The sequence below is a fragment of the Mus caroli genome, unplaced genomic scaffold (assembly GCF_978045245.1).
Source record: "Mus caroli unplaced genomic scaffold, Mus_caroli_1 scaffold_9, whole genome shotgun sequence".
NCBI classification, from domain to species: domain Eukaryota; kingdom Metazoa; phylum Chordata; class Mammalia; order Rodentia; family Muridae; genus Mus; species Mus caroli.
In genome coordinates this window covers 40,377,322-40,391,199 of record NW_028227264.1, presented here as the reverse complement: position 1 = coordinate 40,391,199, position 13,878 = coordinate 40,377,322, and the positions used below count along the sequence as shown (strand labels likewise).

The 13,878-nt window shown below is 47.0% G+C and overlaps 1 long non-coding RNA gene across 1 annotated transcript in view; it reads right to left on the bottom strand.

The window, feature by feature from the left end:
- The window catches only part of LOC110303984 (uncharacterized), a 46,796-nt gene extending 35,588 nt beyond the window's left edge, over nucleotides 1-11,208 (bottom strand). The window contains exon 1 of the long non-coding RNA XR_002378988.1: nucleotides 10,988-11,208. This is a non-coding gene — a long non-coding RNA (uncharacterized LOC110303984). The remainder of the gene's footprint in view (nucleotides 1-10,987) is intronic.
- Between the last annotated feature and the right edge of the window lie 2,670 nt (nucleotides 11,209-13,878).

The following is a 13,878-nucleotide window of genomic DNA, read 5'->3' as shown; positions in this document are numbered from 1 at the left end:
GGCCAAGGATGTTTGGCAGGCGTTAGGTGGGACTAGCCACAAGTTTAGGGTAAGTGGAGAGATGGAGATAATAAATTGGTAAAGGCACACTTTTCCAGGTGGGAGATAGTAACGCCCAGCAATTGTGCCAAAACGATGAATTGTAAAGGAATCAACTGTGCATGTGCAAGGGTCTCGGGTGGGAGCTGGTCACCTCCCGGCGCTAAAAAAGCAAAAGGGAAGCCTAGAGAGGTTGGTAGTGAGTCTGACCCCAGGCAGAGGCGGCAGCTTTTAAAACTACCCCCACCACATGGCAGATTGGAATCCCAAAGATGGGAACTACAGCACCCGTTATGGAGTAAGTAGTAAGGGGTGAGTAACACACCTCTTTCCTCAACTCCTAAGTACCATGAGTTCTTTCAAAAGTAAAACTGAGCGGTAAAAATGAGATGAAAAAGGAAAGAAAGGAGAGAGCAAGGGAAGAGGGAAAAAACCGAAGACAGAAAGGGCGGTTGTTGGTTCCCATGTGGCTGTGAAGGGCTCTGTGACCAGCTGAAGCTACACTGGAGCTCTCTGTGATGGCCCCTGTCCAGGGATTTATATCTCATGGCCTCCGAGGGCCTGAGTAGTCCTGGAACAGAAGCGGGGGCCTTAGTGGCCTGTGTGAAGGCTCTGCCCTGCCCTTCTAGCCTTGCATGGGTTTATAGCGAACAGTTAGCTTCTGTCCTGATGAGCTTTGTCCAGTCACACGAGCTAGAGTCAAGGGAAGAAGAAAAAACCTTGTCTGAGAAAAGTGTCCATCAGATTGGACTGTAGGTGACCCTTGGGTTTTTTGTTTTGTTTTGTTTTGGTTTTTTTTTTTTTGATCAGTAATTTCTGTGGGAGGATCAAATCCATTCTATACCATGTCCCCCCTCGGGCAGGCAGTCCTGGATTGTATACGACAGCAGTTAAGAGCACTGGCTGCAAGCTCAGATACAAACAAACAAACAAACAAACAAACAAAAAACCTGGGCAGTGGTGGCCTACGCCTTTAATCTCAGTACTTGGGAGGCAGAGGTAGGCAGATTTCTGAGTTTGAGGCCAGCCTGGTCTACAGAGTGAGTTCCAGGACAGCCAGGGCTACACAGAGAAATCCTGTCTCGAAAAAATAAAAAACCAACCAAACAAACAACTAAAAAGACAACTGGCTGCTCTTCTAGAGGTCCTGAGTTAATTCCCAGCAACCACATGGTGGCTCACAACCATCTGTAGTGAGATCTGGTGCCCTCTTCTGGCCTGTAGGAATGCATGCAGGCAGAATGCTATATACATAATGAATCTTAAAGAAAAAAAAAAGGAAAAAATTATTTTAAAAGCCATGAGAAGCAAAACAGTGTTCCTTCACAGTGTTATTCCTTCACGGTCGTAGCGTTGGTTCCTGCCTCCAGGCTCCCTGAGCACCTGCTCTTTCTCGCCTCCCTGATAGGCTGGGAATGGTAAAGTGAAATAAGCCCTTTCCCTCTCTCTTGCCTCAGTCATGGTGTTTATCACAGCCACAGAGAGCAAGCTAAGCTTCCAAGCATCAGCTTCCTGCTTGGAAAGGAAGTACCACAAACAAGTCCGTACTGTGAGGATGGACAGATTCCTTGCCACTCCCTCTGCCTGGCTCTCCCTTCCAGCTTCACCTTCCCTCTCAGCTGCCCCTCCTGTCCAGTTCACAGGCCAGCAGCAAGCCGCTGGGTTCCCAAGGCCACATTCCAGGGCTCCCCAGGGAGGATCGATTCCATTTTCTTGGAGCTGGACAGGACCTAGGAGGGCTTCTGTGTCAGCCCTTCTGTGAGAGACAAGGAAATGAAACCAGAGACAGTGGCCAGACCCTTCTTCCTGCCACACGGACACAGTCAGTGGCAGGTCCAAGAGTCACTTCCTGGGATCAGAATTCTCTCCTTTTTTTTTGTCTGTTTTGCTTCAGAGATAGGGTCTCACTATGCATCCTCGGCTGGCCTCAAACTCACAGAGATCCACTTGCCTCTGCCTCCGGAGCTGGGATTACACGTGTTTATCGCCATGCCTGGCTCTGTCCCACCCTTCCTCTCATATACAGAGGGGGAATGCATTCAGGGGGAATGTGTGGAGGCTTCAGGTTCACTTGCCAGAGAGCAAGGCAGCTGGGAGAGCCTGGAACTCAGCATGGGAAGACGGACAGCACTGCTCAGGCGTCTCACCCGGTCGGCCGGATGGAGGGCTCAGTGCGGGGGGGGGGGGGGGGGGGGGCGTGAGTACCTTCGACTAGCTCAAGGCGCCCTTGGAGGCTTCCAGATGAAGGCTGTGGGTTGTTTTCTTCTTTATCTTTTTAATTTGGGGTCTGAGGGAGAGTTTCACTATGTAGCTTATACTGACTTTGAACACAAGTTCCCCGGGTGCAAAATTACAGATTTTTGACACCATACCTGGCTTCCAAAGTATTCTTGTTTAAGGACATTCTGAGAGGACTCCTTTCTATAGAGAATTCCCTCCTCCCCCCACCGTATCTATTTTGAGCCCATCAGAAATGGTAATTCTAAAAGATCCCTGGTGGGTAGGGAAGGGTGTGTGTTGTCAGACAAGGAGAAATGGAGCGACTGAGTCACTGCAGAAACCCTGAAGGGGTGGGGACAGGTAGATGAGAAAGGCTAGGTCTCCATTAGTCATAGGATGTGTTAATCGGGTAGCTTCGTCAGGCAGCTTGAACCTAGAAGTTCCCCATTTCCTGATAGCAGAAACCGAGGCCTTAGGACATAATGAATTCAAAGAAAATATATTTGGCCTGAAATTAAAAGCATTGTGTTAAAAGGAGGAGCATTGCCAGGCAGGGTGGCACATGCCTTTCATACCAGCACTTGGATGTAAAGGCACATGGATCTCTAAGTTTGAGGTTAGCCTGGTCTAAAAAGCAAGTTCTAGGACAGCAGGAGCTGTTATACGGAGAAATCCTGTCTCAGAAAACAAACATGGAAACAACAACAACAAAACCCAGGAGAAACGTTACCACCACGTCAAGAGGCCCCGGGTGAGAATAAGAGCACAACTTTTGAGACAAACCTGAAGCAAGCTTTACTATCTCCTGGGCAGGATGGCGGACACTGGCTAGATACATGCCTAGGATTCCCAGAGAATGGCTGACAATTACGTTAGTCAGGTGCTCATAAAGGCAAAACTCAGAAGGCCTCGTACTTTCTGCCTTCCCATCGTCAGGGGCAAGCGTACATCCTGATGAACTTCTGCCTACATACCTCCCATCTACTACGTGACCAAGCACAGGGCAAACAGCCTTGCTTATAAAAGTGAAAATGCGTGGCTTGCTATCTTCCATGAACAACAGGCCCCAGCATTCCAGAAAGTTCTCTGTCCTTGGGCATGTGAGACTTACAGGTTAGAGGCATGACAGATCTCTCAAGCACAATAATTAAAATGCAAACATAACTTCAGCCCTCACGGTGTTACCTTCAGGAAGGAGGTTTCATTTATTCTCCAGTGTGAGCTACCCCAACAGAAACATGCAAGCTGCCTTACGACAATCTTAGTGGACAATGGTTTCAGCTACACAAAGATCTGGATCAGTGGTACAGAGAATGGTGGTCCAAAGAGCCATTCTCAGATGGTAATGTGCACAAGAGACCTGGGATTAATCTTTAATCAGTACGGTTAAGTTAGGAGATTGTGGGCACTGAGAACTCTGAACTGTCTTCAATAACTATAGGATGTATTAAAATCTAGAACATTTCAATTTTGGGTGTGGGTGTGTTGACTTTTAACTTAAATTCATGATATAAACAAGGCAGAATCTGGCTTATCAAAGACAGTTTGGTACTGTACTAGCTTTGTGCTACTATAACAAACAGCCTAGGTGAACCGTCTTATAAAGCATAAAAGGTTGGTTCATTTTGGCTCCGAGTTTTGGGGGTTCCAAGTCACAATTGATTAGCCCTGATTCTGTGGACCTGTGTTGAGGCAGCTCATGACCAAGGAGATGGAAAGAGAGAAATCCACTATCCCCCTTTAAGGCATAGCCCCAATGACCTGCCCTTCCGCCTAACAGTTGTACAGATCTCTTGTCGTCAGTGCTGCCCAGGGACCAAGCCTTTAAAAACCATGTGCCTTTGGAGAAAATTTCAGATCCAAACCACAGCAGATACCAACACATCTTCAAGGAGGCGCCACATCATCTAGGTGACCAGCCCTGGGAGACTGAGTCACGCTCACCGGACAGATGCTGGAAATGTCGGCCACACCCTGAGGCACAGACTTGAGAGACAGCTGGAGAAACTGATGCATGATTCATTCGCCTTCATCTCTGGCTCTCATCTTAAATTGTGAGTTCATTTCCACTAAACAGCTCAGTGTGGTGTTTTGGATCTGTGACTTTGTGGCATCCAGGGGCAGTCCAGAGTTGGGAAAGAAAGGCAGGGTTTCCTCTCGAAACCCTAGCTCGTGTGCATCTGGAGGCCTGCCTTTCCATGCTCCCAAAGATTGGCCCCCATCCAGCCTCCGTTCCATTCAATGCAATCAAGTGGTGTATGCCACAGCGAGAAGGTACAACTAAGTGAGCTGCGTCAGAGCACATTCATTCTAGCAAGACCTAGGTCTGAGGATGCCTCTTATTGAACTTCCCCAAGATTCTACAGCCTAGCCATTTGCCTTCGTTAAAATAAATTGTCAGGGGCCGGAGAGACGGCTCAGCAGTTAAGAGCACTACTGCTCTTGTAGAGAGGTTCCGCTCCCAGCACCCACATGGTTGCTCGCCTCTAACCCCTGTACCAGGGAACTCTGACACCCTCTTCTAGACCATGAACACTCCATACGAAGATCACCCTTATTACATATATGCAGGCAAAACACTTATGTAACATAAAAATAAATAGTTAAAAATATTTATAAAAGCTAAAATGAAAACCAAATCAAACTAACCAAGCAAAACAATTGGCTGTCTACACTGCTCTTCAAGCACCCCATAAACTGGCCAAGCAGAGGGTGTGCTCTGGAAGAAAATTTGCCATCTGAGACCCTTTACAGCCATTGCTCATTTGCAAGGAACCCGAATTATCAGGTCTCCAGTCCCCATTGCTCTGAAGAGAATTCCATAGGCAGTTCACCCTCACCCTGACTCTATCAATGTAATCAAACTCTTCCATCTACATCACGTTGACCCTACCTTTCATGTTTAGCTCCAGCTCTTCAAGTCAGCCCCTCCCTAATGAATGCACAAGTAGGGTGACCTGTTGAGTTTAGTCCTGACACTGTGGGGCAGCTGGGAAAAGTGCCTCAAATGCCTCTCTGTTGGCTGAGCCCTCCATGGGAGACTTCTAGTTGGTTGCTGTGTGCATCTCCCATAAGCCACCAAGATAAATGACCTAGTAATACAGTAAATAAATCCATCTCATGATTTAATTATTTATAATTATCCTCATATTCCTGAAGCTAAGGAAAATGTTGAGGAGGCTCAATGGGGCATAGCTTCTGCGATCTGTGAATTGAGTCTGCTGCACACCCTGGATGGGCGTGGGAGGTGACATCTATGTGTCCCAGAGATGGCTGAGATGGTAGCTGAGAATTCTGAGACCAACTCCTCCACTGCAGACCAAATAAAATGTACAGTCACCAAAGGGTGTCCCACATCCAGTGCTTGCTGAAAGGAGCCACTTGAGGTCATAGAAGGAGGAAGAAGCCAGACTCTGAGCAGGTGCGTGCCTGGGGATCTGGGGTGTTGTCCAAGAACATTTATACCTTCCTTGTTCTTGTGCCTTTGGTCAACCACCATCAGTTCTCCCAGGGGGACTGGCAGGAAGTCTTTTAAATGAAAAGGGAACAGGTTGCTTCTCTGTATGTTGTGAGGGGTGTAGGAGGGAGCTCCTTCTTGGATAGACCATGCCTTGCCCAGGAATGGTCAGGTCATGAGGAAAGAAAACTGCTCTTGATTGTAGTAGTATCGCTAGAATGGAAGGCTAAGCAGGCCAGGTGCCTGTGGTCCATTGTGCGGACACGTGATAGAGGTGGAGCTAGGCATGGGAGACTGAATAGGCAGGGTCTGTTAAAGAAATATCAAGAATGTATCCTGCCGGGCTGGTGAGATGGCTCAGTGGGTAAGAGCACCCGACTGCTCTTCCGAAGGTCCAGAGTTCAAATCCCAGCAACCACATGGTGGCTCACAACCATCCGCAACGAGATCTGGCGCCCTCTTCTGGAGTGTCTGAAGACAGCTACAGTGTACTTACATATAATAAATAAATCTTAAAAAAAAAAAAAAAAAAGAATGTATCCTGCCACTGTCAATAGGACAAAAAGGCAACCAACTGATTAGGAAAAGATCTTTACCAATCCTACATCCGATAGAGGGCTAATATCCAATATATACAAAGAACTCAAGAAGTTAGACTCCTGAGGATCAAATAGCTCTATTAAAAATGGGGTGCATAGCTAAACAAAGAATTTTCAACTGAGGAATATTGAATGGCCAAGAAGCACCTAAAGAAATGTTCAACATCCTTAGTCATCAGGGAAATGCAAATCAAAACAACCCTGAGATTCCACCTCACACCAGTCAGAATGGCTAAGATCAAAAACTCAAGTGACAGCAGATGCTGGTGAGGATGTGGAGAAAGAGGAACACTCCTCCATTGTTGGTGGGATTGCAAGCTGGTACAACCACTCTGGAAATCAGTTTGGCAGTCCCTCAGAAAATTGGATATAGTAATACCTGAGGACCCAGCTATACCACTCCTGGGCATAAACCCAGAAGATACCTTAACATGTAATAAGGACACATGCTCCACTATGTTCATAGCAGCCATATTTATAATAGCCAGAAGCTGGAAAAAACCCAGATGTCCCTCAACAGAGGAATGGATACAGAAAATATGGTGTATTTATACAATGGAGTACTACTTAGCTATTAAAAATGATGAATTCATGAAATTCTTAGGCAAATATATAGAATTAGAAAATATCATCCTGAGTGAGGTAACCTAATCACAAAAGAACACACATGGTATGCACTCACTGACAAGTAGATATTAGCCCCAAAGCTCCAAATAACCAAGCTATAATTCACAGACCACATGAAGCTCAAGAAGGAAGACCAAAGTGTGGGTGCTTCAGTCCTTCTTAGAAGGAGAACAAAATACTCACAGGAGCAAATATGGAGATAAAGTGTAGAGCAGAGACTGAAGGAAAGGCCATGCAGAGACTGTCCCACCTGGGGATTCATCCCATATACAGTTACCAAACCCAGACACTATTGTGGATGCCAAGAAGTGCTTGCTGAAAGGAGCCTGATATGGCTGTCTCCTGAGAGGCCCTGACAGAGCCTTACAAATACAGAGGTGGATGCTCACAGCCAACCATTGGACTGAGTGTGGGGTCACAATAGAGGAGTTAGAGAAAGAACTGAAGGAGTTGAAGGGGTTTGCAACCCCATAGGAAGAACAATATTAACCAACCAGACCCCCCCAGAGCTCCCAGGGACTAAGCCATTGACAAAGGAGTACACATGACTCCAGCTGCATATATAGCAGAGGATGGCCTTGTCAGGCATCAATGGGAGGAGAGGTCCTTGGTCCTATGAAGGCTCAATAGATGCCCCAGTGTAGGGAATCAAGGGTGGGGAGGTAGGAGTGGGTGAATGGGTGGAGGAACCCTCATAGAAGCAGTGGGAGGAAAGATGGGATAGGGGGTTTCAGGGAGGGGAGTGGACCGGGAAAGGGGATAACATTTGAAATGTAAATAAAGAAGATATTCAATAAAAAAGAAAGAATAAAAAGAATGTTTCCTGCCTTTTAGGTTTATACAATGATACTTACAGGGTAATACTGGAATCTGATTATATATATATATATGCAATACAAGGATTCAGCATATAATCTGGGCAAAGAGGACCACCATATAGGTCTGAAAATGCCAACTTCACAAATGAAGATATGGGCATTCTTTTCTTTAAAAACCTACAACTACTGTTTGGGGGAGATGGCTCAGTGGGTATGAGCACTTGCTTCCAAAGCAAGAGGACATGAGTTCAAATCCCTAGTGCCTACACAAAGGCATAGCCACATGTGCCAGCCTAGGATGGCCAGACAGAGCACTAATAAAATACATGTTAATACACTTTTTAAACCCTATAGTTCCTAGTTCTACAATCTATGTAACTATGGACCTGAATTGTACCCCGTTGAAGACTTTGCTTCCCAAACTGGAAGAAATGGGTATATGTAGAAGGGCTTTTGCTTTTTTCTTTCCTTTGGTTTTTGGTTGGTTGGTTGGTTGGTTTGTTCTTCAAGACTGAGTTTCTCTGTGTAACAGAGCCCTAACTGTCCTGGAATTCGCTTTGTAGACCAGGCTGGCCTCAAACTCACAAAGCTCTGCCTGCCTCTGGTCCAAGCTCTGGGGATTAAAGGCACGAGCCACCACACCAACTTCTTTTTTAAGATTTATTTATTGATTTATTTATTTTATGTATATGAGAACACTATAACTGTATAGATAATTGTGAGCCTTCATGTGATTGCTGAGAATTAAATTTTAGGACCTCTGCTCGCTCCGGTCAACTCTGCTCGCTCAGTACCTGATAGCTCCGGCTCAAAGATTTATTTATTATTATAAATAAGTACACTGTAGGTGTCTTCAGACACACCAGAAGAGAGCATCAGATCCCATTACAGATGGTTGTGAGCCACCATGTGGTTGCTGGGATTTGAACTTGGGACCTTCAGAAGAGCAGTAAGCAGTTCTTACTCTCTGAGCCATCTCTTCAGCTCCCCTTTTTATTTTTTAACTTGTGAATATAGAAGCTTAAGCTAACATCTAAGTGTTAGGAAAGATTTACTTATTTTCCTTTAAATATCTTTGTCCTTTGCCTGCATGTATGTGTGTGCACCATGCGCATGCAGTGCTCAAAGTCTGGAAGAGGGCGTTAGACCCCTTGGAAAGGAGTTACAGAGTGCTGTGAGCCACCAAGTGGGTGCTGGGAATTGAACCCACCTCCTCTGGAAAAGCAGCCAGTGCTCTTAACCACTGGGCCATCTCTCCAGGACCCATGCCCCTGTTTTTCACTATGTAATGCTGGCTGGCCTGAAACTTGCTATGCTGACCAAGCTGAACTTGAACTTCAGTGATCCTCCTATTTCTGTATCTGGAATGCTGAATTACAGGCTTCTACTGCCAGGCCTGCCTCTAGTGTCTAATCTAAGTCCTAGAGAGTTTATATTAAAAAGAAAAGCCTTTATTTAATTCATGTTAAACCTGCCCCTCCCCCATTCTCTAGTCCCTTCCAAGGTAACTGTCCCCTTTAAGACCTTTAAGGAAATTGTAAATTCTTTCCATGGCCTGAATATTCTTTGAAGAATGAAGAGCAAACAAAGTACGCCCATTTTCCCCCCTTGGAAAATTAGCTAGACTGTTTTATGAATTGAAACTCTTAAAATTAAATCATTTTGCTTGAAAGAAGCCAGAATACACATTTACCCCCATATTTCCGGCCTCTTGGTGGATGGTGGACATTTCCAGAGAACTGTCCTGCCCAAGTTCTACAGTCTGGTCTGTAAACCTGTTTTCCAAGCCTGCCCTCAGTTGTTTATGGAGAAATATGCCTTTCATGGCAAATGGAAACAGCTCCTGGGTCAGGCTCCACGTCTTTTCTCTATAATTAGAATGTATCGAGTGGGTGTTGGGGTCAGGCAGACCAGCACAGGACTGCCTGCACTTCCTCAAAACCCAATTAGACGTGGCCTTCCTATGTAATGTGGTTTGTTATGTTTTCTCATGGAACTGGGGGCTTTTGTAAGAAGGGCAGGGAGGGATGTGCTGGGGGTAGGAGGCATGTGTTTCTTCTTGGTTGGCATTTTGCATTCAAGCAGGAAGCCTTCCACCCCATGCCATAATATACTGAGCCTCTGTTTTCTTATTTTGGTTTCCACTGGTAACAGATGTGTGGATGGATCATGAGCTGCTGGGCTGGTGTGTGCCAGGGTGGGTATTGAAGTGGTTGGGTGGGTAGATGGAGGATAGACGAATAGTGTGTGTGCGCGTGCACTCGTGTGTGTGTGTGTGTGTGTGTGTGTGTGTGTGCCTATCTGTGTGTATGGGTGTCTATGTGTGTGTCTGTGTGTGTGTCTGTCTGTGTGTGTCTGTGTGTGTATTGTGTATTTAAGTTTGGGCAAATTCCAAAAAAATTAGACTCTACCTTTTAAAAAACAAAACAAAACAAAACAAAATACAAATGGACCTCTTTCTACCTTTTTCTTTCCAGAATACTTATCCCTAGGACAGTGGAGTGTCCATATGATTCTGAGGAAAACTGTTGGGGTGAGATCTAGTTGTCATCGCCGCAGAGGTGGGGTAGAAGAAGAAAGGGCTGGTGTCTGGGCACACTGTGTTTCTGCTGGGAACTCAGGTACCAGCTCTCTTTGCCCTTTGGAGGAAGTAAATGGCATCACTAAGTCCCAGTCCTCAGTCCCAGGTAATATGAGTAGCTTCACCCTACAGTGAGAGCACAGTTTTGCCAGGCTCACTCCTTGTTTCATCTGTTTGCTTCCTCCTGTGTTGAGGTCTTAGGTCAGACCCTGTCCGCTCTGAGTCTATAACCTTTCTGGAATGCAAGGGCTGGGCCTTATTTATCTCTCTTCATGGTTTGAGGCAGACTTGGGCAATTAACCAGAGCTCAACAAACATTTGAATGCACAAATTCTCTATCAGTCATCTACTCTTCTCGAGACATTTTCCCCGCAGCAGTGTGTGTGTGTGTGTGTGTGTCTGTGTGTGTATGTGTCTGTGTGTGTCTGTGGTATGTAGGTAGCTGGGTGAGTCAAGCCCCTGCAGCTTGCCTGTTCTTACAGGAAGGAGAGAGACAGGCTACTATGGTATCAAGTGTCACTGACACCCAGTGAGTACAGAGTGCCACGGATGAAGCACATCACACTGCTGATGAGTTGATCAGTTCAGAGCCTCACACATAGCACATGTAACTGGTTGTGTTGGCACAAATACAAGAAATACTCACTTCTGGGCATGGTGCAGGTTCTTTTGAAACGAGCCACATTGTGACAGAATCCTTACTTGGGGAGGTCTTTCTCTCCCTAGTTTTTGAAAGGGATGGAACAGGATCCAACGCGAGTTATATGGTGCATCTTTTGCAGTCCCCGAGGCCCCTGAGGTCATTGGTTAGAGGTATGGGGGGGAAGGGCTGCCATGAGTCTCTTACAGAGCCTCTGCTTTACTGGGCAGCCTTGTTACGGTGCTAAGGTTCTAGAATAAAGGGCTCGGGTGAGGTTTGCAGCCTGGATGGTGGAAGAATGGAAGAGTGAAGAAGTCCATTTCAAGTGTGACTGAAAAGGACGGGAGAGGCCCCACAGAGCTCCACCAAGATGGCGGTGCTGGCGAGAGACAAAGTGGTAAGAGCCAGGGGCCACAGTGGGAAACATTTCTGTTTTGTGATAAGGAATTATGATGGTGCCGCCGAACGTAAAGCTCAACAGCTGAAGCATGCTGAAGTCATTCCGCAACTCTCCCCTGCCCATCTGACGTCAGAACGCGGTATAAACAGCCCCCTTATCCTTGGGAAACCCCATAGCACCATCTGATCCCAGAGCAGCAGAATGGGACTCTGGCCTCTCAACCCCAAGCCTTCAAGGACTCTGAGTTTAGGGCAGACTTCAGTCCAGGGGAGGGAGCTGACTAGGAACCCTGTGTCTGGGATGCAGAGGGCAGCTGCGGTGGAGGATGGAGGGTAGTCACGTGATTCCTCCTGCTTGGAGCACAGAACCCAGCCGTGAGCAGGAAAGGCTTTTGAGAAACTCAAGAGAGCTGTGGACAGTTCCTAGTGTCATTGTCCCCCCAACCCAGCGTGCAAGAACTCAGGAATAGAGACAATGCCAGAGGTGCTGGGGTCTCCCAAGTCTATTCACACACACTCCTGTCTCGTTCATTGTTATTTCTCTGTTATTTCCCAAATCTTCTCCTCTGTCTAGAAACGTCTCTAGAAACTTCATTCCACCTTCCATCCAAAAGCAACTTTACATCCTCTCTCAGCCATTTTGTCCCCCTAGGCTCAGACCCCCAGCGTTTCTCCCACTGCACATTTGAGTGACTTGGACCTCGGAGTCAGGAGGAAAGGGTTTGATTCGTCTCCTGCACCTGGCAGGCTCAACTCAGCCAAGCCCAAGACACCAGCACCTAAAAGTCAAAAAGAAAATTCAGACCATTCAATATGGCATGAAGTTGATGTAAAAATAGGATAACACGGTAGCCTTGGTGTTAATCCCAGCATTACGGAGCAGGAGTTCAAGGTTGTTCTTGGCTACACAGCTGAGTTAGGGGCTAGCCTGGACTATCTGCCTCAGCCTCAAACAAACAAACACAACAATGAAGACAATTATAAGATATACTCTTTGTTTGAGATGTGTGTGTGTTTCTGGCACAAACTGCCTTTATACATATTTTCTGGGAAGTGCCAGCCAGCCCTGTGAAGGATTTTGGTTTTTGGTCTCTCTCTCTCTCTCTCTCCTTTTCTCAAACCAAAGGGTTCTTTGCTCTTTACCAAACAATTTAGGCCTTGTTCTCATTTTTCACTTGGGATGTTGAAAAAATGCTCTCAGAAACAGTTCCACCATTCAAAACTTCCAAATATATCCGTGAGCTTTTATTATTCTTCAAGATTACAGGAACTTTCCTTGGAAACTGTTAGGGTCTGGGTAGGGCTGTTGCCTTTCATGTCTCCTCTTGCTTTTGAAATGTGCTTTGGTAAATTGAAGGCTCTGAACTTACATTTATTTATTTGGCCAAATTTAGCCTGTCTAAATATGCTTTGTCATTAAAAAGCCTCGAAGAAGTCGTCATTTCGAGCCATCCTCCCGAATCTGAGTGTGGAAATTAACTGGGTGAGATATTACAGCGGCCTCTTGTTACCTTCAGCATTGGCTGGCACTGACGTTAAAAGACAGAGACAGCTGAACGTAAAAAGGAGAGAGAGAGAAAAAAAGACATCTTTGGGCATCTCATTCGCAGTCTGAACAAAACCTGGGAAGCCACTCTGTCTTCTGGTTCTAATTTTCTCAATTAGACTCCACAGTTTGCCAAATCTTAGGTGTTACACTTTGTACTGAGACTCCCCTCCGTAGAGAAGAGGCACACGGAGCAGCCCCCGGAGCAAAAGCGTGGGGGTGGGAGCGTGGGGTGGGGGCTTAGGGTTGGAGGCGTGGGGTGGGGGTTTGGGGGCCGAGAGGCGTGGGGTGGGGGCTTGGGGTTGGAGGCGTGGGTGGGGGCTTGGGGGCCGAGTGGCGTGGGGTGGGAGCGTGGGGTGGGGGCTTGGGGTTGGAGGCGTGGGGTGGGGGCTTGGGGGCCGAGAGGCGTGGGGTGGGGGCTTGGGGGCCGAGTGGCGCGTTCAGCTGCTCCCATTTCTCTCCTGACATTCTGGAGAGGAAAATGGTTGTGTTGGCAGAGTAGCTGCTCCCAGATGGCAAGTGTCTTTCCCCACAGCCACTTCCATCTCCAGTGAGCTGTCCTGTCCGGGCACAGCTTGCACCTTGGAAGCCCAGCTTGGCACACAGGTTCCTAGGACACAACGGGGGACCCAAGAAGGGGGGCACTTTGTTGTGGCTTCTCCTGGGACTCAAAGTGCTGCTTTGACTACCAGGGTAAGCCCATATGGAGCCGTATTGGAGAAACCTGTAAAAGATGGATAAAAATGGAAAGCCATCTGCCCTCCTGACCTGGCTCCATCGCCCAGGGGGACATCTGCCGGACCCCCAAGACGTTCCCATGTGCTCTTGTTCGGCTAAGCATGACCTCATTTTGAGGGAAGTTCGCAGGTTTCGCTGCACTGTCCGAGGTCATGGTTCCTTCCCCCTTTAATATCTGTGCACCTCCAGGCCTGTCCTTCCACTCTCCGTGCTG